The sequence below is a fragment of the Triticum urartu genome, chromosome 2A (assembly GCF_056163025.1).
Source record: "Triticum urartu cultivar PI428250 chromosome 2A, HENAU_Tu73, whole genome shotgun sequence".
In the NCBI taxonomy this organism is placed as follows: Eukaryota; Viridiplantae; Streptophyta; class Magnoliopsida; order Poales; family Poaceae; genus Triticum; species Triticum urartu.
Genome location: NC_141874.1, coordinates 738570383 through 738592445, shown reverse-complemented (window position 1 = coordinate 738592445; position 22063 = coordinate 738570383).

Here is a 22063-nt window from a genome sequence, read left to right as displayed (position 1 = left end):
CTTCCGCCAGAGGTGGGCATCGAGATATGGTTGATCTTGGGATCCCATGTTTCGCCAAAAAATCTTCCAGGCGATGGCCCTAGTGGTCTTCACGTGAAGTCACTGTTCTACCTGTGATCAATCCTCTTGGGTCTGGCCATCGGTGAGTTCCGGAATTCTCCTTCGAAGGAAAGCAAGGACTAGCGTATATGGCTCTCTTTGGCATCTTGATGGTGAAGGAAATATGCCCTATAGGCAATAATAAAGTTATTATTTTTTTCCTTATATCATGATAAATGTTTATTATTCATGCTAGAATTGTATTAACCGGAAACATAATACATGTGTGAATACATAGACAAACAGAGTGTCACTAGTATGCCTCTACTTGACTAGCTCGTTGATCGTAGATGGTTATGTTTCCTAACCATAGACATGAGTTGTCATTTGATTTACGGGATCACATCATTAGGAGAATGATGTGATTGACATGACCCATTCCGTTAGCTTAGCACCCGATCGTTTAGTATGTTGCTATTGCTTTCTTCATGACTTATACATGTTCCTATGACTATGAGATTATGCAACTTCCGTTTACCGGAGGAACACTTTGTGTGCTACCAAACGTCACAACGTAACTGGGTGATTATAAAGGTGCTCTACAGGTGTCTCCAAAGGTACTTGTTGGGTTTGCGTATTTCGAGATTAGGATTTGTCACTCCGATTGTCGGAGAGGTGTCTCTGGGCCCTCTCGGTAATGCACATCACTTAAGCCTTGCAAGCATTGCAACTAATGAGTTAGTTGCAGGATGATGTATTACAGAACGAGTAAAGAGACTTGTCGGTAACGAGATTGAACTAGGTATTGAGATACCGACGATCGAATCTCGGGCAAGTAACATACCGATGACAAAGGGAACAACGTATGTTGTTATGCGGTTTGACAGATAAAGATCTTCGTAGAATATGTAGGAGCCAATATGAGCATCCAGGTTCCGCTATTGGCTATTGACCGGAGACGTGTCTCGGTCATGTCTACATAGTTCTCGAACCCGTAGGCTCCGCACGCTTAACGTTACGATGACAGTTATATTATGAGTTTATATGTTTTGATGTACCGAAGGTTCTTCGGAGTCCCGGATGTGATCACAGACATGACGAGGAGTCTCGAAATGGTCGAGACATGAAGATTGATATATTGGAAGCCTATGTTTGGATATCGAAGTGTTCCGGGTGAAATCGGGATTTTACTGGAGTACCGGGAGGTTACCGGAACCCCCCGGGAGGTAAATGGGCCTTAGTGGGCCTTTACGGAGAAGAGGAGAGGCGGCCAGGGCTGGGCCGCGCGCCCCTCCCCCCTAGTCCGAATAGGACAAGGAGAGGGGGGGCCCTTTCCTTCTCTCCCTCCTCTTTCCCCCTCCCGAATCCTATTCCAACTAGGAAAAAGGGGGGAGTCCTACTCCCGATGGGAGTAGGACTCCTCCTGGCGCGCCTTCTCCTTGGCCGGTCACAAACCCCTTGCTCCTTTATATACGGGGGCAGGGGGCACCCCATAGACACAACAATTGATCAAGTTGATCTTTTAGCCGTGTGTGGTGCCCCCCTCCACCATAGTCCACCTCGATAATACTGTAGCGGTGCTTAGGCGAAGCCCTGCGTCGGTAGAACATCAACATCGTCACCACGCCGTCGTGCTGACGAAACTCTCCCTCAACACTCGGCTGGATGGGAGTTCGAGGAACGTCATCGGGCTGAACGTGTGCTGAACTCGGAGGTGCCGTGCGTTCGGTACTTGATCGGTTGGATCGTGAAGACGTACGACTACATCAACCGCGTTGTGCTAACGCTTCCGCTTTCGGTATATGAGGGTATGTGGACAACACTCTCCCCTCTCGTTGTTGTGCATCACCATGATCTTGCGTGTGCGTAGGAAAATTTTGAAATTAATACGTTCCCCAACAGTGGCATCCGAGCCAGGTTTTATGCGTAGATGTCATATGCACGAGTAGAACACAAGTGAGTTGTGGGCGATATAAGTCATACTGCTTACCAGCATGTCATACTTTGGTTCGGCGGTATTGCTGGATGAAGTGGCCCGTACCAACATTACGCGTACGCTTACGCGAGACTGGTTCTACCGACGTGCTTTGCACAAAGGTGGCTGGCGGGTGTCAGTTTCTCCAATTTTAGTTGAACCAAGTGTGGCTATGCCCGGTCCTTGCGAAGGTTAAAACAGCACCAACTTGACAAACTATCGTTGTGGTTTTGGTGCGTAGGTAAGAATGATTCTTGCTAAGCCCACAACATTGTTCAAGATATCTTTCGATATTCCGATAAATCAGCCGATTTATCGCTTACCAGTGTCTGACCGATAAGATATATCGGCCGATAAATCAACCGATATGACGATAAATCGGTCGATATGCCGATAAACTGGCCGATTTACCCCTTATCATGGGTCGACCGATAAGTTCCCGATAAGCGATATCCCCAACATTGGCCCGTAGCAGCCACGTAAAACTTGCAACAACAAAGTAGAAGACGTCTAACTTGTTTTTGGAGGGCATGTTGTGATGTGATATGGTCAAGACATGATGCTAAATTTTATTGTATGAGATGATCATGTTTTGTAGCCGAGTTATCGGCAACTGGCAGGAGCCATATGGTTGTCGCTTTATTGTATGCAATGCAATCGCTCTGTAATGCTTTACTTTATCACTAAGCGGTAGCGATAGTCGTCGAAGCATAAGTTTGGCGAGACGACAACGATGCTACGATGAAGATCAAGGTGTCGTGCTGGTGACGATGGTGATCATGACGGTGCTTCGGAGATGGAAATCACAAGCACAAGATGATGATGGCCATATCATATCACTTATATTGATTGCATGTGATGTTTATCTTTTATGCATCTTATCTTGCTTTGATTGACAGTAGCATTATAAGATGATCTCTCACTAAATTTCAAGATAAAAAGTGTTCTCCCTGAGTATGCACTGTTGCCAAAGTTCGTCGTGCCCAGACACCACGTGATGATCTGGTGTGATAAGCTCTGCGTCCATCTACAACGGGTGCAAGCCAGTTTTGCGCACACAGAATACGCAGGTTAAACTTGACGAGCCTAGCATATGCAGATATGGTCTCGGAACACTGAGACCGAAAGGTCGAGCGTGAATCATATAGTAGATATGATCAACATAGTGATGTTCACCATTGAAAACTACTCCATTTCACGTGATGATCGGTTATGGTTTAGTTGATTTGGATCACGTGATCACTTAGAAGATTAGAGGGATGTCTTTCTAAGTGGGAGTTCTTAAGTAATATGATTAATTGAACTTAAATTTATCATGAACTTAGTCCTGATAGTATTTTGCAAATTATGTTGTAGATCAATAGCTCGCATTGTTGCTTCCCTATGTTTATTTTGATATGTTCCTAGAGAAAAACTATGTTGAAAGATGTTAGTAGCAATGATGCGGATTGGATCCGTGATCCGAGGATTATCCTCATTGCTGCACAGAAGAATTATGTTCTTGATGCACCGCTAGGTGACAGACCTATTGCAGGAGCAAATGCAGACGTTATGAACGTTTGGCTAGCTCAATATGATGACTACTTGATAGTTTAGTGCACCATGCTTAACGGCTTAGAATCGGGACTTCAAAGACGTTTTGAACGTCATGGACCATATGAAATGTTCCAGGAGTTGAAGTTAATATTTCAAGCAAATACCCGAGTTGAGAGATATGAAGTCTCCAAGAAGTTCTATAGCTAAAAGGTGGAGGATAATAGCTCAAGCAGTGAGCGTGTGCTCAGATTGTCTGGGTACTACAATCGCTTGAATCAAGTGGGAGTTAATCTTCCAGATAAAATAGTGATTGACAGAATTCTCTAGTCACCATCACCAAGTTAGTAGAACTTCGTGATGAACTATAATATGCAAGGGATAACGGAAACGATTCCCAAGCTCTTCGTGATACTGAAATCGACGAAGGTAGAAATCAAGAAAAATATCAAGTGTTGATGGTAAACAAAACCACTAGTTTCAAGTAAAGGGACAAAGGGAATAAATGGGAACTTCAAGAAGAATGGCAAACAAGTTGCTGCTCAAGTGAAAAAAAACCGAAGTCTGGACCTAAGCCTGAAACTGAGTGCTTCTACTACAAAGGAACTGGTCACTGGAAGCGGAACTACCCCAAGTATTTGGTGGATAAGAAGGATGGCAAAGTGAACATAGGTATATTTGATATACATGTTATTGATGTGTACTTTACTAGTGTTCGTAGCAACCCCTCGGTATTTGATATTGGTTCAATTGCTAAGAATAGTAACTCGAAACGGGAGTTGCAGAATGAACAGAGACTAGTTAAGGGTGAAGTGACGATGTGTATTGGAAATGGTTCCAAGATTGATATGATCATCATCGCACACTCCCTATACTTTCGGGATTAGTGTTAAACCTAAAATAAATGTTATTTAGTGTTTACGTTGAGCATAGATATGATTGGATCATGTTTATTGCAATACGGTTATTCATGTAAGTTAGAGAATAATTGTTGTTCTGTTTACAGGAATAAAACCTTCTATGGTCATACACCCAATGAAAATGGTTTGTTGGATCTCGATCGTGGTGATACACATTTTCATAATATTGAAGCCAAAAGATGCAAAGTTAATAATGATACTGCAACTTATTTATGGCATTGCCGTTTAGGTCATATTGGTATAAAGCGCATGAAGAAAATCCATGCTGATGGGCTTTTGGAATCACTATATTATGAATCAGTTGATGCTTGCGAACCATGCCTCATGGGCAAGATGACTAAGACTCCGTTCTCTGGAACAATGGAGCGAGCAACAGATTCATTGGAAATAATACATACTGATGTATGTGGTCCGATGAATATTGAGGCTCGTGGTAGGTATCATTATTTTCTGATTTTCACAGATGATTTGAGCAGATATGAGTATATCTACTTGATGAAACACAAGTCTGAAACATTTGAAAAGTTTAAAGAATTTCAGAGTGAAGTGGAGAATCATCGTAATAAAAATAAAAGTTTCTACGATATGATCGCAAAAGTAAAATATTTGAGTTACGAGTTTGGCCTTCAGTTAAAACAATGTGAAATAGTTTCACTACTCACGCCACCTGGAACACCACAATGTAATGGTGTGTCCGAACGTCGTAACCGTACTTTATTAAATATGGTGCGATCTATGATGTCTCTTACCGATTTACCACTATCGTTTTGGGGTTATGCATTAGAGACAGCTACATTCACGTTAAATAAGGCGCCATCTAAATCCGTTGAGACGACACCGTATGAACTATGGTTTGGCAAGAAACCTAAGCTGTCATTTCTTAAAGTTTGGGGTTGCAATGCTTATGTGAAAAAGTTTCATCTTGATAAGCTCAAACCCAAGTTGGAGAAGTGTATCTTCATAGGATACCCAAATGTAACTATTGGGTACACCTTCTATCACAGATCCGAAGGCAAGATATTTGTTGCTGAGAATGGATCCTTTCTAGAGAAGGAGTTTCTCTCGAAAGAAGTGAGTGGGAGGAAAGTGGAACTTGATGAGGTAACTGTACCTGCTCCCTTATTGGAAAGTAGTTCATCACAGAAATCTGTTCCTGTGACTACTACACCAATTAGTGAGGAAGCTAATGATGATGATCATGTAACTTCAGATCAAGTTACTACCGAAACCTCGTAGGTAAACCAGAGTGAGATCCGCACCAGAGTGGTATGGTAATCTTGTTCTGGAGGTCATGTTACTTGACCATGACGAGCCTACGAACTATGAGGAAGCGATGATGAGCCCAGATTCCGCGAAATGGCTTGAGCCCATGAAATCTGAGATGAGATCCATGTATGAGAACAAAGTATGGACTTTAATTGACTTGCCCAATGATCGGCGAGCCATTGAGATTAAATGGATCTTCAAGAGGAAGACGGACGCTGATAGTAGTGTTACTATCTACAAAGCTAGAATTGTCGCAAAAAGGTTTTCGACAAGTTCAATGTGTTGACTACGATGAGAGTTTCTCACTCGTATCTATGCTTAAGTCTGTCCGAATCATGTTAGCAATTGCCGCATTTTATGAAATCTGGCAAATGGATAAACAAAACTGCATTCCTTAATGGATTTATTAAAGAAGAGATGTATATGATGCAACCAGAAGGTTTTGTCAATCCTAAAGGTACTAACAAAATATGCAAGCTCCAGCGATCCATCAATGGACTGGTGCAAAGCATCTCGGAGTTGGAATATACGCTTTGATAAGTTGATCAAATCATATAGTTTTATACAGACTTACGGTGAAGTCTGTATTTACAAGAAAGTGAGTGGTAGCACTACAACATTTCTGATAAGTATATGTGAATGACATATTGTTTATCGGAGATAATGTAGAATTATTCTGCAAAGCATAAAGGAATGTTTGAAAGGAGTTTTTCAAAGAAAGACCTCAGTGAAGCTGCTTACATATTGAGCATCAAGATCTATAGAGATAGATCAAGACGCTTGATAAGTTTTTCAATGAGTACATACCTTGATAAGATTTTGAAGTAGTTCAAAATGGAACAGTCAAAGAAGGAGTTCTTGCTTGTGTTACAAGGTGTGAAGTTGAGTAAGACTCAAAACCCGACCACGGCAGAAGATAGAGAGAGAATGAAAGTCATTCCCTATGCCTCAGCCATAGGTTCTATAAGGTATGCCATGCTGTGTACCAGACCTATTGTATACCCTGCCCTGAGTTTGGCAAGGGAGTACAATAGTGATCTAGGAGTAGATCACTGGACATTGGACAAAATTATCCTTAGTGGAATAAGGATATGTTTCTCGATTATGGAGGTGGCAAAAGGTTCATCATAAAGGGTTACGTCGATGCAAGTTTTGACACTGATCCAGATGACTCCAAGTCTCAATTTGGATACATATTGAAAGTGGGAGCAATTAGCTAGAGTAGCTCCGTGCAGAGTATTGTTGACATAGAAATCTGCAAAATACATACGCATCTGAATGTGGCACACCAGTTGACTAAACTTCCCTCACAAGCAAAACATGATCACACCTTAGTACTCTTTGGGTATTAATCACATAACGATGTGAACTAGATTATTGACTCTAGTAAACCCTTTGGGTGTTGGTCACATGACGATGTGAATGTTGGAAATATGCCCTAGAGGCAATAATAAATTGGTTATTATTATATTTCCTTGTTCATGATAATCGTTTATTATCCATGCTAGAATTGTATTGATAGGAAACTCAGATACATGTGTGGATACATATACAACACCATGTCCCTAGTAAGCCTCTAGTTAACTAGCTCATTGATCAATAGATGGTTACAGTTTCCTGACCATGGACATTGGATGTCGTTGATAACGGGATCACATCATTAGGAGAATGATGTGATGGACAAGACCCAATCCTAAGCCTAGCACAAAGGTCGTGTAGTTCGTATGCTAAAGCTTTTCTAAATGTCAAGTATCATTTCCTTAGACCATGAGATTGTGCAACTCCCGGATACCGTAGGAATGCTCTGGGTGTGCCAAACGTCACAACGTAACTGGGTGGCTATAAAGGTGCACTACGGGTATCTCCGAAAGTGTCTGTTGGGTTGGCATGAATCGAGACTGGGATTTGTCACTCCGTGTGACGGAGAGGTATCTCTGGGCCCACTCGGTAGGACATCATCATAATGTGCACAATGTGACCAAGGAGTTGATCACGGGATGATGTGTTACAGAACGAGTAAAGAGACCTGCCGGTAACGAGATTGAACAAGGTATCGGATACCGACGATCGAATCTCGGGCAAGTACAATACCGCTGGACAAAGGGAATTGAATACGGGATTGATTGAATCCTCGACATCATGGTTCATCCGATGAGATCATCGTGGAACATGTGGGAGCCAACATGGGTATCCAGATCCTGCTGTTAGTTATTGACCGGAGAGTCGTCTCGGTCATGTCTGCATGTCTCCCGAACCCGTAGGGTCTACACACTTAAGGTTCGGTGACGCTAGGGTTGTAGAGATATTAGTATGCGGTAACCCGAAAGTTGTTCGGAGTCCCGGATGAGATCCCGGACGTCACGAGGAGTTCCGGAATGGTCCGGAGGTAAAGATTTATATATGGGAAGTCCTATTTTGGCCACCGGAAAATGTTCGGGATTTTTCGGTATTGTACCGGGAAGGTTCTAGAAGGTTCCAGAGTGGGGCCCACCTGCATGGGGGGACCCACATGAACGTGGGTAGTGGGGGCAAGGCCCCACACCCCTGGTCAAGGCGCACCAAGATCCCCCCTTAGAAGGAATAAGATCATATCCCGAAGGGATAAGATCAAGATCCCTAAAAGGGGGGGATAACAATCGGTGGGGAAGGGAAATGATGGGATTTCTTTCCCCCCACCTTTGCCAACGCCCCAATGGACTTGGAGGGCAAGAAACCAGCCCCCTCCACCCCTATATATAATGGGGAGGCGCATGGGAGCCGCACCCCAGCCCCTGGCGCCTCCCTCTCCCCTCGTAACACCTCTCCCTCTCGCTGAGCTTGGCGAAGCCCTGCCGAGATCCCCGCTGCTTCCACCACCACGCCGTCGTGCTGCTGGATCTCCATCAACCTCTCCTTCCCCCTTGCTGGATCAAGAAGGAGGAGACGTCTTCCCCAACCGTACGTGTGTTGAACGCGGAGGTGTCGTCCGTTCGGCGCTCGGTCATCGGTGATTTGGATCACGACAAGTACGACTCCATCAACCCCGTTCTCTTGAATGCTTCCGCTCGCGATCTATAAGGGTATGTAGATGCACTCCTCTCTCTCGTTGCTAGATGACTCCATAGATTGATCTTGGTGATGCGTAGAAAATTTTAAAATTCTGCTACGTTCCCCAACAGTGGCATCATGAGCTAGGTCTATGCGTAGTTTCTATGCATGAGTAGAACACAAAGTAGTTGTGGGCGTCGATTTTGTCAATTTACTTGCCGTTACTAGTCTTATCTTGATTCGGCGGCATCGTGGGATGAAGCGGCCCGGACCAACCTTACACATACACTTACGTGAGACAGGTTTCACCGAGTGACATGCACTGGTTGCATAAGGTGGCTAGCGGGTGTCTGTCTCTTCCACTTTAGTCAGATCGGATTCGATGAAAAGGGTCCTTATGAAAGGTAAATAGAAATTGGCATATCACGTTGTGGTTTTTGCGTAGGTAAGAAACGTTCTTGCTAAGAAACCTATAGCATCCACGTAAAAATTTGCAACAACAATTAGAGGACGTCTAACTTCTTTTTGCAGCATATGCCGTGTGATGTGATATGGCCAAAAGGATGTGATGAATGATATATGTGATGTATGAGATTGATCATGTTCTTGTAATAGGAATCACGACTTGCATGTCAATGAGTATGACAACCGGCAGGAGCCATAGGAGTTGTCTTAATTTATTTATGACCTGCGTGTCAACATAAACATCATGTATTTACTTTACTTTATTGCTAAACCGTTAGCCATAGTAGTAGAAGTAATAGATGACGAGACAACTTCATGAAGACACGATGATGGAGATCATGATGATGGAGATCATGGTGTCATGCCGGTGACGATGATGATCATGGCGCCCCGAAGATGGAGATCAAAAGGAGCAAAATGATATTGGCCATATCATGTCACTATTTGATTGCATGTGATGTTTATCATGTTTTACATATTATTTGCTTAGAACAACGGTAGCTAAAATAAGATGATCCCTCGCAATAATTTCAAGAAAAGTGTTCCCCCTAACTGTGCACCGTTGCGAAGGTTCGTTGCTTCGAAGCACCACGTGATGATCGGGTGTGATAAATTCTAACGTTCGAATACAACGGGTGTAAGCCAGATTTACACACGCAATACACTTAGGTTGACTTGACGAGCCTAGCATGTACAGACATGGCCTCAGAACGCGGAAGACCGAAAGGTCGAACATGAGTCGTATAGAAGATACGATCAACATGAAGATGTTCACGGATGATGACTAGTCCGTCTCACGTGATGATCGGACACGGCCTAGTTGACTCGGATCATGTATCACTTAGATGACTAGAGGGATGTCTATCTAAGTGGGAGTTCATTAAATAATCAGATGAACTTAATTATCATGAACATAGTCAAAAGGACTTTGCAAATTATGTCGTAGCTTACGCTTTAGTTCTACTGTTTTAGATATGTCCCTAGAGAAAATTTAGTTGAAAGTTGATAGTAGCAATTATGCGGACTGGGTCCATAAACAGAGGATTGTCCTCATTGCTGCACAGAAGGATTATGTCCTTAATGCACCGCTCAGTGAGCTGACCCTCGAACGTCGGTTGTGGATGTTGCGAACATCTGACATACACGTTTTGATGACTACATGATAGTTCAGTGCGTAATGCTAAATGGTTTAGAATTGAGGCACCAAAGACGTTTTTGAAACATCTTAGAACATATGAGATGTTCCAAGGACCGAAATTGGGATTTCAGGCTAGTGCCCACGTCAAGAGGTATGAGACCTTTGACAAGTTTCTTAAGCCTGCACACTATGGACAAAAGCTCAATCGTTGAGCATGTGCTCAGATTGTATGAGTACTACAATCGCTTGAATCGAGTGGGAGTTGATCTTCCAGATGAGATAGTGATGGTTCTCCAAAGTCACTGCCACCAAGCTACTAGAGCTTCGTGATGAACTATAACATATCAGGGATAGATATGATGATCCTTGAGCTATTCGCGACACCGTGAAAGTAGAAATCAAATAGGAGCATCAATTGTTGATGGTTAGTAAAACCACTAGTTCAAGAAGGGCAAGGGCAAGAAAGGGATACTTCATGAAACGACAAATCAGTTGCTGCTCTAGTGAAGAAACCCAAAGTTGAACCCCAAGCCCGAGATTAAGTGCTTCTGTAACAAGGGGAACAGTCACTGAAGTAGAAACACCCTAGATACTTGGTAGATGAGAAGGCTGGCAAGGTTGAAAGAAGTATGTATTGGACATACATTATATTAAATGTGTACTTTACTAGTACTCCTAGTAGCAGCAGGGTATTAGATACCGGTTCGGTTGCTAAGTGTTGGTAACTCGAAATGAAAGGCTACGGAATAAACGGAGACTAGTCAAAGGTGAGACGATGATATGTGTTGGAAGTGTTTCCAAGGTTGATGTGATCAAGCATCGCACGCTCCGTTTACCATCGGGATTGGTGTGAAACCTAAATAATTGTTATTTGGTGTTTGCGTTGAGCATAGACATGATTGGATTGTGTTTATCGCAATACGGTTATTCATTTAAGGAGAATAATGGTTACTCTGTTTATTTGAATAATACCTTCAATGGTCTTGCACCTAAAATGAATGGTTTATCGAACCCCGATCGTAGTGATACACATGTTCATGCCAAAAGATACAAGATAGTGATGATAGTACCACATACTTGTGGCACTGCAATTTTAGTCACAATGGTATAAAACGCATGAAGAAGCTCCATGTTGATGGATCTTTGGACTCGCTTGATTTTAAATCACTTGAGACATGCAAATCATACCACATGAGCAAGATGACTGAAAGGCCTCGTTTTCAGCAAGATGGAACAAGAAAGCAACTTGCTGGAAGTAATACATCTTGATGTGTGCAGTCCAATGAGTGCTGAGGCATGTAGTGGATATCGTTATATTCTTACTTCACAGATGATTTGAGTAGATGCTAAGTATATTTACTTGATGAATCACGAGTCTGAATTATTGAAAGGTTCAAGTAATTTCAGGGTGAAGTTGAAGATCGTCGTGACAAGAGGATAAAATATCTATGATATGATCATAGAGATGAATATCTGAATTACGAGTTTGGCACATAATTAAGACATTGTGGAAATTGTTTCACAACTAATACAGCCTGGAACACCATAGTGTGACGGTGTGTCCGAACATCATAACTGCACCCTATTGGATATGATGCATACCATGATGTCTCTTATCGAATTACCACGATAGTTTATGGGTTAGGCATTAGAGACAACCACATTCACTTTAAATAGGGCACCACATAATTCCGATGAGATGACACCGTATGAACTATGGTTTAGAGAAACCTAAGCTGTCATTTCTTAAAAGTTTGGGGCTGCAACGCTTATGTGAAAAGTTTCAGGCTGATAAGCTCGAACCCAAAGCGGATAAATGCATCTTCATAGAGTACCCAAAACAGTTGGGTATACCTCCTGTCTCAGATCCGAAAGCAATAGGTATTGTTTCTAGAATCGGGTCCTTTCTCGAGGAAAAGTTTCTCTCAAAAGAATTGAATGGGAGGATGGTGGGGACTTGATGAGGTTATTGAACCGTCACTTCAACCAGTGTATAGCAGGGCACAGGTAGTTGTTCCTGTGGCACCTACACCAATTGAAGTGGAAGCTTATGATAGTGATCATGAAACTTCGGATCAAGTCACTACCAAACCTCGTAGGACGACAAGGATACGTACTACTTCAGAGTGGTACGTAATCCTGTCTTGGAAGTCATGTTGCTAGACAACAATGAACCTACGAGCTATGGAGAAGCGATGGTGGGCCCGGATTCCGAAAATTGGCTCGAGGCCATAAAATCCGAGAGAGGATCCATGTATGAAAACAAAGTGTAGACTTTGGAAGAACTGCTTGATGGTCTAAGGCTGTTGGGTACATATGGATTTTAAAAGAAAGACGGACAATGGTGGTAAGTATCACCATTAAGAAAGCTCGACTTGTCATTAAGATGTTTTCCGACAAGTTCAAGGAGTTGACTACGATGAGACTTTCTCACTCGTAGCGATGCTAAGAGTCTGTTGGAATTATGTTAGTAGTTACTGCATTGTTTATGAAATCTTGCAGATACGATGTCAAAATATTGTTTCCTTGACGATTTTCTTGAGGAAAGGTTGTATGTGATACAACCAGAAGGTTTTGTCTGTCCTGAAAAATGCTAACAAGTATGCAAAGCTCCAGCAATCCTTCTAAGGACTGGAGTAAGCATCTCAGAGTTGGAATGTACGCTTTGATGAGATGATCAAAGCTTTTGGGTTTATACAAAGTTTATGAGAAACTTGTATTTCCAAAGAAGTGAGTGGGACTATAGAATTTCTGATGAGTATATGTTGTTGACATATTGTTGATCAGAAATGATGTAGAATTTCTGGAAAGCATATAGGGTTATTTGAAAAGTGTTTTTCAATGGAAAACCTGGATTAAGCTACTTGAACATTGAGCATCAATATCTATAAGGATAGATCAAAACGCTTAATGGTACTTTCAAATGAGCACATACCTTGACATGATCTTGAAGGTGTTCAAGATGGATCAGTCAAAGAAGGAGTTCTTGCCTGAGTTGTAAGGTATGAAGTTATGAAGTTAAAGCTCGACCACGGCAGGAGAAAGAGGAAGGACGAAGGTCGTCCCCTATGCTTTTGTCATAGGCTCTATACGGTATGCCATGCTGAGTACCGCACCTGATGTGTGCCTTGCCACATGTCTGGCAAGAGGGTACAGAGGTGATCTAGGAGTAGATCACCAGATAGCGGTCAAAATTATCCTTAGAGGAATAAGGATATGTTTCTTGGTTATGGAGGTGATAAAGAGTTCGACGTAAAGAGTTACATCGATGCAAGCTTAACACCTATCCGGATAGCTCTGAGTAGAGATACCGGATACGTATAATGGAGCAACAATTTAGAATAGCTCCAAGTAGAACAGTTATTTGAAATGGCTCCAAATATAGCGTAGAGATTTGCGAAGTACATACGGATCTGAATGTTGCAGACCCGTTGACTAAAACCTCTCTCACAAGCATAACATGATCAAACCCAGAACTCATTGAGTGTTAATCACATAGTGATGTGAACTAGATTATTGACTCTAGTAAACTCTTTGGATGTTGGTCACATGGCGATGTGACCTATGAGTGTTAATCACATGGTGATGTGAACTAGATTATTGACTCTAGTGCAAGTGGGAGACTGTTGAAATATGCCCTAGAGGCAATAATAAATTGGTTATTATTATATTTCCTTGTTCATGATAATCGTCTATTATCCATGCTAGAATTGTATTGATAGGAAACTCAGATACATGTGTGGATACATATACAACACCATGTCCCTAGTAAGCCTCTAGTTAACTAGCTCGTTGATCAATAGATGGTTACGGTTTCCTGACCATGGACATTGGATGTCGTTGATAACGGGATCACATCATTAGGAGAATGATGTGATGGACAAGACCCAATCCTAAGCCTAGCACAAAGATCGTGTAGTTCGTATGCTAAAGCTTTTCTAAATGTCAAGTATCATTTCCTTAGACCATGAGATTGTGCAACTCCCGGATACCGTAGGAATGCTCTGGGTGTGCCAAACGTCACAACGTAACTGGGTGGCTATAAAGGTGCACTACGGGTATCTCCGAAAGTGTCTGTTGGGTTGGCATGAATCGAGACTGGGATTTGTCACTCCGTGTGACGGAGAGGTATCTCTGGGCCCACTCGGTAGGACATCATCATAATGTGCACAATGTGACCAAGGAGTTGATCACGGGATGATGTGTTACAGAACGAGTAAAGAGACTTGCCGGTAACGAGATTGAACAAGGTATCGGATACCGACGATCGAATCTCGGGCAAGTACAATACCGCTGGACAAAGGGAATTGAATACGGGATTGATTGAATCCTCGACATCATGGTTCATCCGATGAGATCATCGTGGAACATGTGGGAGCCAACATGGGTATCCAGATCCCGCTGTTAGTTATTGGCCGGAGAGTCGTCTCGGTCATGTCTGCATGTCTCCCGAACCCGTAGGGTCTACACACTTAAGGTTCGGTGACGCTATGGTTGTAGAGATATTAGTATGCGGTAACCCGAAAGTTGTTCGGAGTCCCGGATGAGATCCCGGACGTCACGAGGAGTTCCGGAATGGTCCGGAGGTAAAGATTTATATATGGGAAGTCCTATTTTGGCCACCGGAAAATGTTCGGGATTTTTCGGTATTGTACCGGGAAGGTTCTAGAAGGTTCCGGAGTGGGGCCCACCTGCATGGGGGGACCCACATGAATGTGGGTAGTGGGGGCAAGGCCCCACACCCCTGGTCAAGGCGCACCAAGATCCCCCCTTAGAAGGAATAAGATCATATCCCGAAGGGATAAGATCAAGATCCCTAAAAAGGGGGGGATAACAACCGGTGGGGAAGGGAAATGATGGGATTTCTTTCCCCCCACCTTTGCCAACGCCCCAATGTACTTGCAGGGCAATAAACCAGCCCCCTCCACCCCTATATATAGTAGGGAGGCGCATGGGAGCCGCACCCTAGCCCCTGGCGCCTCCCTCTCCCCTCGTAACACCTCTCCCTCTCGCTGAGCTTGGTGAAGCCCTGCCGAGATCCCCGCTGCTTCCACCACCACGCCGTCGTGCTGCTGGATCTCCATCAACCTCTCCTTCCCCCTTGCTGGATCAAGAAGAAGGAGACGTCTTCCCCAACCGTACGTGTGTTGAACGCGGAGGTGTCGTCCGTTCGGCGCTCGGTCATCGGTGATTTGGATCACGACAAGTACGACTCCATCAACCCCGTTCTCTTGAACGCTTCCGCTCGCGATCTACAAGGGTATGTAGATGCACTCCTCTCTCTCGTTGCTAGATGACTCCATAGATTGATCTTGGTGATGCGTAGAAAATTTTAAAATTCTGCTACGTTCCCCAACAGTGAACTATGGGTGTTAATCACATGGTGATGTGAACTATTGATGTTAAATCACATGGCGATGTGAACTAGATTATTGACTCTAGTGCAAGTGGGAGACTGAAGGAAATATGCCCTAGAGGCAATAATAAAGTTATTATTTATTTCCTTATATCATGATAAATGTTTATTATTCATGCTAGAATTGTATTAACCGGAAACATAATACATAGACAAACATAGTGTCACTAGTATGCCTCTACTTGATTAGCTCGTTGATCAAAGATGGTTATGTTTCCTAACCATAGACATGAGTTGTCATTTGATTAACGGGATCACATCATTAGGAGAATGATGTGATTGACATGACCCATTCCGTTAGCTTAGCACCCGATCGTTTAGTATGTTGCTATTGCTTTCTTCATGACTTATACATGTTCCTATGACTATGAGATTATGCAACTCCCGTTTACCGGAGGAACACTTTGTGTGCTACCAAACGTCACAACGTAACTGGGTGATTATAAAGGTGCTCTACAGGTGTCTACAAAGGTACTTGTTGGGTTGGTGTATTTCGAGATTAGGATTTGTCACTTCGATTGTCGGAGAGGTATCTCTGGGCCCTCTCGATAATGCACATCACCTGAACCTTGCAAGCATTGCAACTAATGAGTTAGTTGTAGGATGATGTATTACAGAACGAGTAAAGAGACTTGCCGGTAACGAGATTGAACTAGGTATTGAGATACCGACGATCGAATCTCGGGCAAGTAACATACCAATGACAAAGGGAACAACGTATCTTGTTATGCGGTTTGACCGATAAAGATCTTCGTAGAATATGTAGGAGCCAATATGAGCATCCAGGTTCCGCTATTGGCTATTGACCGGAGACGTGTCTCGGTCATGTCTACATAGTTCTCCAACCCATAGGGTCCACGCGCTTAACGTTACGATGACAGTTATATTATGAGTTTATATGTTTTGATGTACCGAAGGTTGTTCGAAGTCCCGGATGTGATCACGGACATGATGAGGAGTCTCGAAATGGTCGAGACATGAAGATTGATATATTGGAAGCCCATGTTTGGATATCGGAAGTGTTCCGGGTGAAATCGGGATTTTACCGGAGTACCGGGAGGTTACCGGAACCCCCGGGAGGTAAATGGGCCTTAGTGGGCCTTTACGGAGAAGAGGAGAGGCGGCCAGGGCTGGGCCGCGCGCCCCTCCCCCCTAGTCCAAATAGGACAAGGAGAGGGGGCGGCGCCCCCTTTCCTTCTCTCCCTCCTCTTTCCCCTCCCGAATCCAATTCCAACTAGGAAAAGGGGGGAGTCCTACTCCCGGTGGGAGTAGGACTCCTCCTGGCGCGCCCTCTCCCTGGTCGGCCACACCCCCCTTGCTCCTTTATATACGAGGGCAGGGGGCACCCCATAGACACAACAATTGATCAAGTTGACCTTTTAGCCGTGTGCGGTGCCCTCCTCCACCATAGTCCACCTCGATAATACTGTAGCGGTGCTTAGGCGAAGCCCTGCGTCGGTAGAACATCAACATCGTCACCACGCCGTCGTGCTGACGAAACTCTCCCTCAACACTCGGCTGGATCGGAGTTCGAGGGACGTCATCGGGCTGAACGTGTGCTGAACTCGGAGGTGTCGTGCGTTTGGTACTTGATCGGTCGGACCATGAAGACGTACGACTACATCAACCGCGTTGTGCTAACGCTTCCGCTTTCGGTCTACGAGGGTACGTGGACAACACTCTCCCCTCTCGTTGTTGTGCATCACCATGATCTTGCATGTGCGTAGGAAAATTTTGAAATTACTACGTTCCCCAACAGATGGGATAGGGGCCGGTCATGTGCACCCGCAACAACAGCATAACCAGTTTCACGGGGTATCGTGAAGCTCTGTTTTTGTTTACATCTTTGGACAAGTTTGTACCTAGATTTCCAAGGGATCGACACTTGCGGAGAATGTCATGGGGTGATTGGAGGACCTGCAAGTGGCAAAGGCGGGGTCTTGGATGCAAGGAAGACTTTTCTTCACGGCAATTGTTCAGACTTGGCTTGCGGGATACGTTCCCGTCCAGACCGGGCACGAGTTCCTGTGAGCATGGTGCTACGTGAATTGTATTAGTAGCCTCCGCAAGTGGGAGCGGCAGCATTGGAGGACTTCTTTATTGATGGTGCTCCTTTGAGTACCGAGTCGTGATTTCTATGGTGAAAACCCAATGTCTGGTCTTTATTGGTTGTGCCTGGCAGCGGCCTTATTTTTTTGCGAGAAAACTTCTTATCTATTCATCTTCAATCATGGTAGTACAATGAACACAAAAGAATACAACCAGATTTCTAGACCAGCTAGCGAGGATTACAAGCACTGAAGTTAGCCAAAGGCGTGCCACCGTTATCGCTCCTCCCTCGCCGGAGCCAGACAAAACTTGTTGTAGTAGACAGTCGAGAAGTCTTCGTGCTAAGGCCCCATAGGACCAGCGCACCAGAAGAACAATTGCCGCTGATGAAGAGCATCGTAGATCGGAAGTAACCAACCTGAAAACACACGAACGTAGACGAACGGCAACCAAATCCGAGCAGATCCACCAAAGATAGATTCGTCGGAGACACACCTCCACACGCCCACCGATGATGCTAGACGCACCACCGGGACGGGACTAGGCGGGGAGAACCTTATTCCATCTTCAGGGAGCCGCCGTCGTCTCATCATCATGAGCGGGAGACAAACCCTAGCAAAACTCAAAGAACCATTTAAAAATGGAGCCCTCCCGTCGGCAAGGGCCGGGATCCTCCGTGCCCTCATTGTCCTAAGGGTTAAGGCCACCGAAGACGAGGCACACCGATGGCAACGCCGGCGGGAGGCAGTGGCCTTGTTGAAGGCATTGGTTTTGGGAACACGATCTTTCTCCAGGGTGAAAACCTACAATCTTGGATCGGGTAACAACAATGCTTATGCATTGTTTTCTTCCGCGAGGTGTTGCTTTTGGAGAACCTTCTTTCTAGTCCGGGTGATGTCTTTGGTGGTAGTTTTTATCAATAAAGGATGGATTTTATTAACTCAATGAAGCATCAAGTGAATACAAACACAATGAGCCCACACCCGGCCTCTGCATAGCTAAGATGCACACAGCCAACACCAACGCGCACACACGGAAATCACACCGGCAACTAGCAAAGTCAAACATAACCGAAGCTATGCCTTAGTGGACTAAAAAGAAAAGAAAAAAACTCCGAAAAGATCAAATCAGTGATCAACAATCTACAGCAGCAACCATATCCGCATCAATCATCTTTTGACATCAGCAATGATGTCGCCATCACTTTCCGCGATCCCAGCAGCTACCACTAGTAGAAAAAGGGCCTAATGTGAAGCTCATTAGTCCCGGTTTGTAATTAAACCGGCACTAATGTGACCATTAGTGCCGGTTCCAACGGCTAGGCTGGCGGTGCTCATTAGTACCTGTTCGTGGCGAACCTTTAGTACCGGTTCGTGTCACGAACCAGTACTAAAGAGGTGGTGGCCTTTAGTACGGGTTGGTGGCTCCAACCCGTACTAAAGACCCCCCCCCCTTTAGTACCGGTTGGTGGCTCCAACCGGTACTAAAGACCCCACCTTTAGTGCGCTGCCACCCGCAGTGCACAATGTTTAGTCCCACCTCGCTAGTTGAGAGGAGCTCGCACCGGTTTATAAGCCCTGCCGCGGCTACCGTGTCGAGCTCCTCTCTAAGCAGGCCTTTGTGGGCCTATTGCAAGTCTTCTGCCATGTGGGGCCTACTGGGCCGTACGGGCCTGCATCCTGGCCCAACTAGAGGTTGGGTTTCTAGTCGTATGCAGACTGTGCTGGCCGAGTAGGCGGGCTGTTTTTGCTTTATTCATAACATGGTCATGACGTGAGGTGCCACGCAACTAAAGCCCATGCTCGCACAAGCAGACAGTCAAGCCACGACAAGGTCTTTGGTGGTAGTTAGAGTGCTATTACCGCGGGGGATTGATCACCGTGGCAAGGTCTTTTTTTCTCTTTTTTTTTTGGATGTGTGCATCCTGGATGTTCTTAGGCATCTTGTTGATGCAGAGGATGGATGTAATTGTTATCTACTCGTTATTAATATACTCCCTTTTCAAAAATAAAAGCTACAAGGGCATGCCATAAAATCCGAAAATGATTTGGAAACACATCTTGTGAGGAAAGAATTACAAATTCAGCATTGATTGCGTTTTTTTAACAAAACCTTGTCAGACGGCAAGGAGCTCCCTCGTAACTTAAAGAAAAGGAGAACTGCTCCAATTAATAACAAAAAACCGAAGCCAAAAACCATACAAGACCTTCGCTCTAACCTCTCAGGTCGTTTGCTGGGTTACTCATAGGACGTTCGCATGTTAGCGCGAACGTAGTCGATTTAGGCCTAGCCATTGATGCACCGAGTGTACTTTTGACTACAAATATGTGAAGCGCAACAAAATAAGTAGAAAGTATTCTTGATAGATATAGTGATCTCTTTTCAAGTGGAGATTTTCCTTTGCCAAAAATAAAAAATGCTCCACGTATGGGGTTTACAGAGTTGTTACGGGCTCCTTCCAAAGTTAATAACCCCCCCCCCCCCCCCCCCTTCTTCATGGGTGGATCCCTTCCGAACTAACACCCAATCCAAAATTGCCACATTAACTAAATCTGTAACAACCTTGTAAAAACCCTGTATATGTAGCATTGTTTTCCAAAAAATACTCTCTTTTACACTATGCCTAGATATGGGCGGCGGCCGGGGCTCGCGGTGGTCCCCGACTCCTTTTGGTTAGATCTGTTCTTGATGGTTTGGGGAGGGAGCTGCCGCCAATGTTCTCCATGATGTATTAGTACAAATATATTGCCTCATATTGACAACAAATAACTATTTTTCATCCAATATAAGCAACAAGTTTTCATATCACGGCGCAGATCGATGGCTGTAGATGTTTCCACAGGTGCGTGCCCCTACGAATTTTCAGGTTCTTGACCGTCATTTATCAATACATCATGTATGAGTCCTAAAGATGCTTCACATTGAAACTACCGTCCTAAATTGATCCGATAAATACACATGGGACAAGAGACAAATTGCATATTTTTGTCCATACTTTCCTCAAACAATTGGTGGACATGTCCGGCACCGGAAATTCTTGACATTGTCCGCGATCATTGGGAGAGGTATCCCCTTTATTGGTTTTATATAAACGATTTGCCCAAAGGTTCGCAATCCAGGACAAAGAAAGTACTTTTTATGTTCACTCGTTGTGTCAAGTGTGGATGCAACAGATACAATCTTTTTCTTTACACAGTACAGACACAGACGCTCATGCATGCACGCAGCGGATACGTTCTCGAAAGGGGTGTTCCACATGCGCACTGGGAACTTAGGGGTGGCAGTTCCTTCTACGAACACAGTTGGTTTTTGCCAAAAATATCGATGTATGTACACGCGCTCGACGATTGCCGACTACCTGAATCCAGCTGACATTGATCGAGCTCGAGCACAAATCTTTTGCAGAGACACTAAAGTGGCTGCAACATTTACCTACTACCACTGCTGGAGATGCCAGATGGACCCCGGCAGGTACTAGTGTTAATTATGGATATTACGACGACTGTGGATCTGACGCCCATGTGACCCTCTTCAATCCAGCATTGCTTGCTGCTTCCCCGGATCTTGCAGGCGATCGCGTACATACACGGACGGATCGGATGGGGATGGTAGTTCCCCCTCATTCATCCACTTGATCATTGTTTTTGCCATTTATGGGGCAGGACTGAGGTAGAGGAGGGAGCAGGGTACGGAGAGGGTGAGCTGCACTGCACCCCGCTGAACATGCAGCAGGACATGCAGTGAAGCTGTCGACGTAGCCGCATGCATGCCGGGCGCGCGTCGTGTGCGTCCGTGCGCGCGTGGCACAAGACCAGCCAACAGTAGCACGAATTGATGGATTATAAAAAGCTTCCCGCGGGAATAAATTGGTGAGGGACCGGCGATGATGCGTTCTCTAGTCCTTCCCCTCCCAAGATATTGGGATCCATGACATGTAGACCCAGGGCTATTTTTGTCTTTCAACAATTTTCGCGGGCAGCCAAAATGGGTGGGAATGCAGATGGCAAAGAGTGAAATGTGGCATAGTCCATTAACTCGAAGTGATCGCATACTTTAGACCGAAAACACACGAAGTATCATATCTAGGGCTTAATCCCGTTTCAGTGCAAGAGTTAGATGAGACATTGTTAATTCTTATCTATAGATGAGAATAAGCAAATCTGTAAATTATGAACATAACCTTGACCAAAGAGTTAATACTATATTACGAGCCATGTACCTCAAAGGAAAATCAT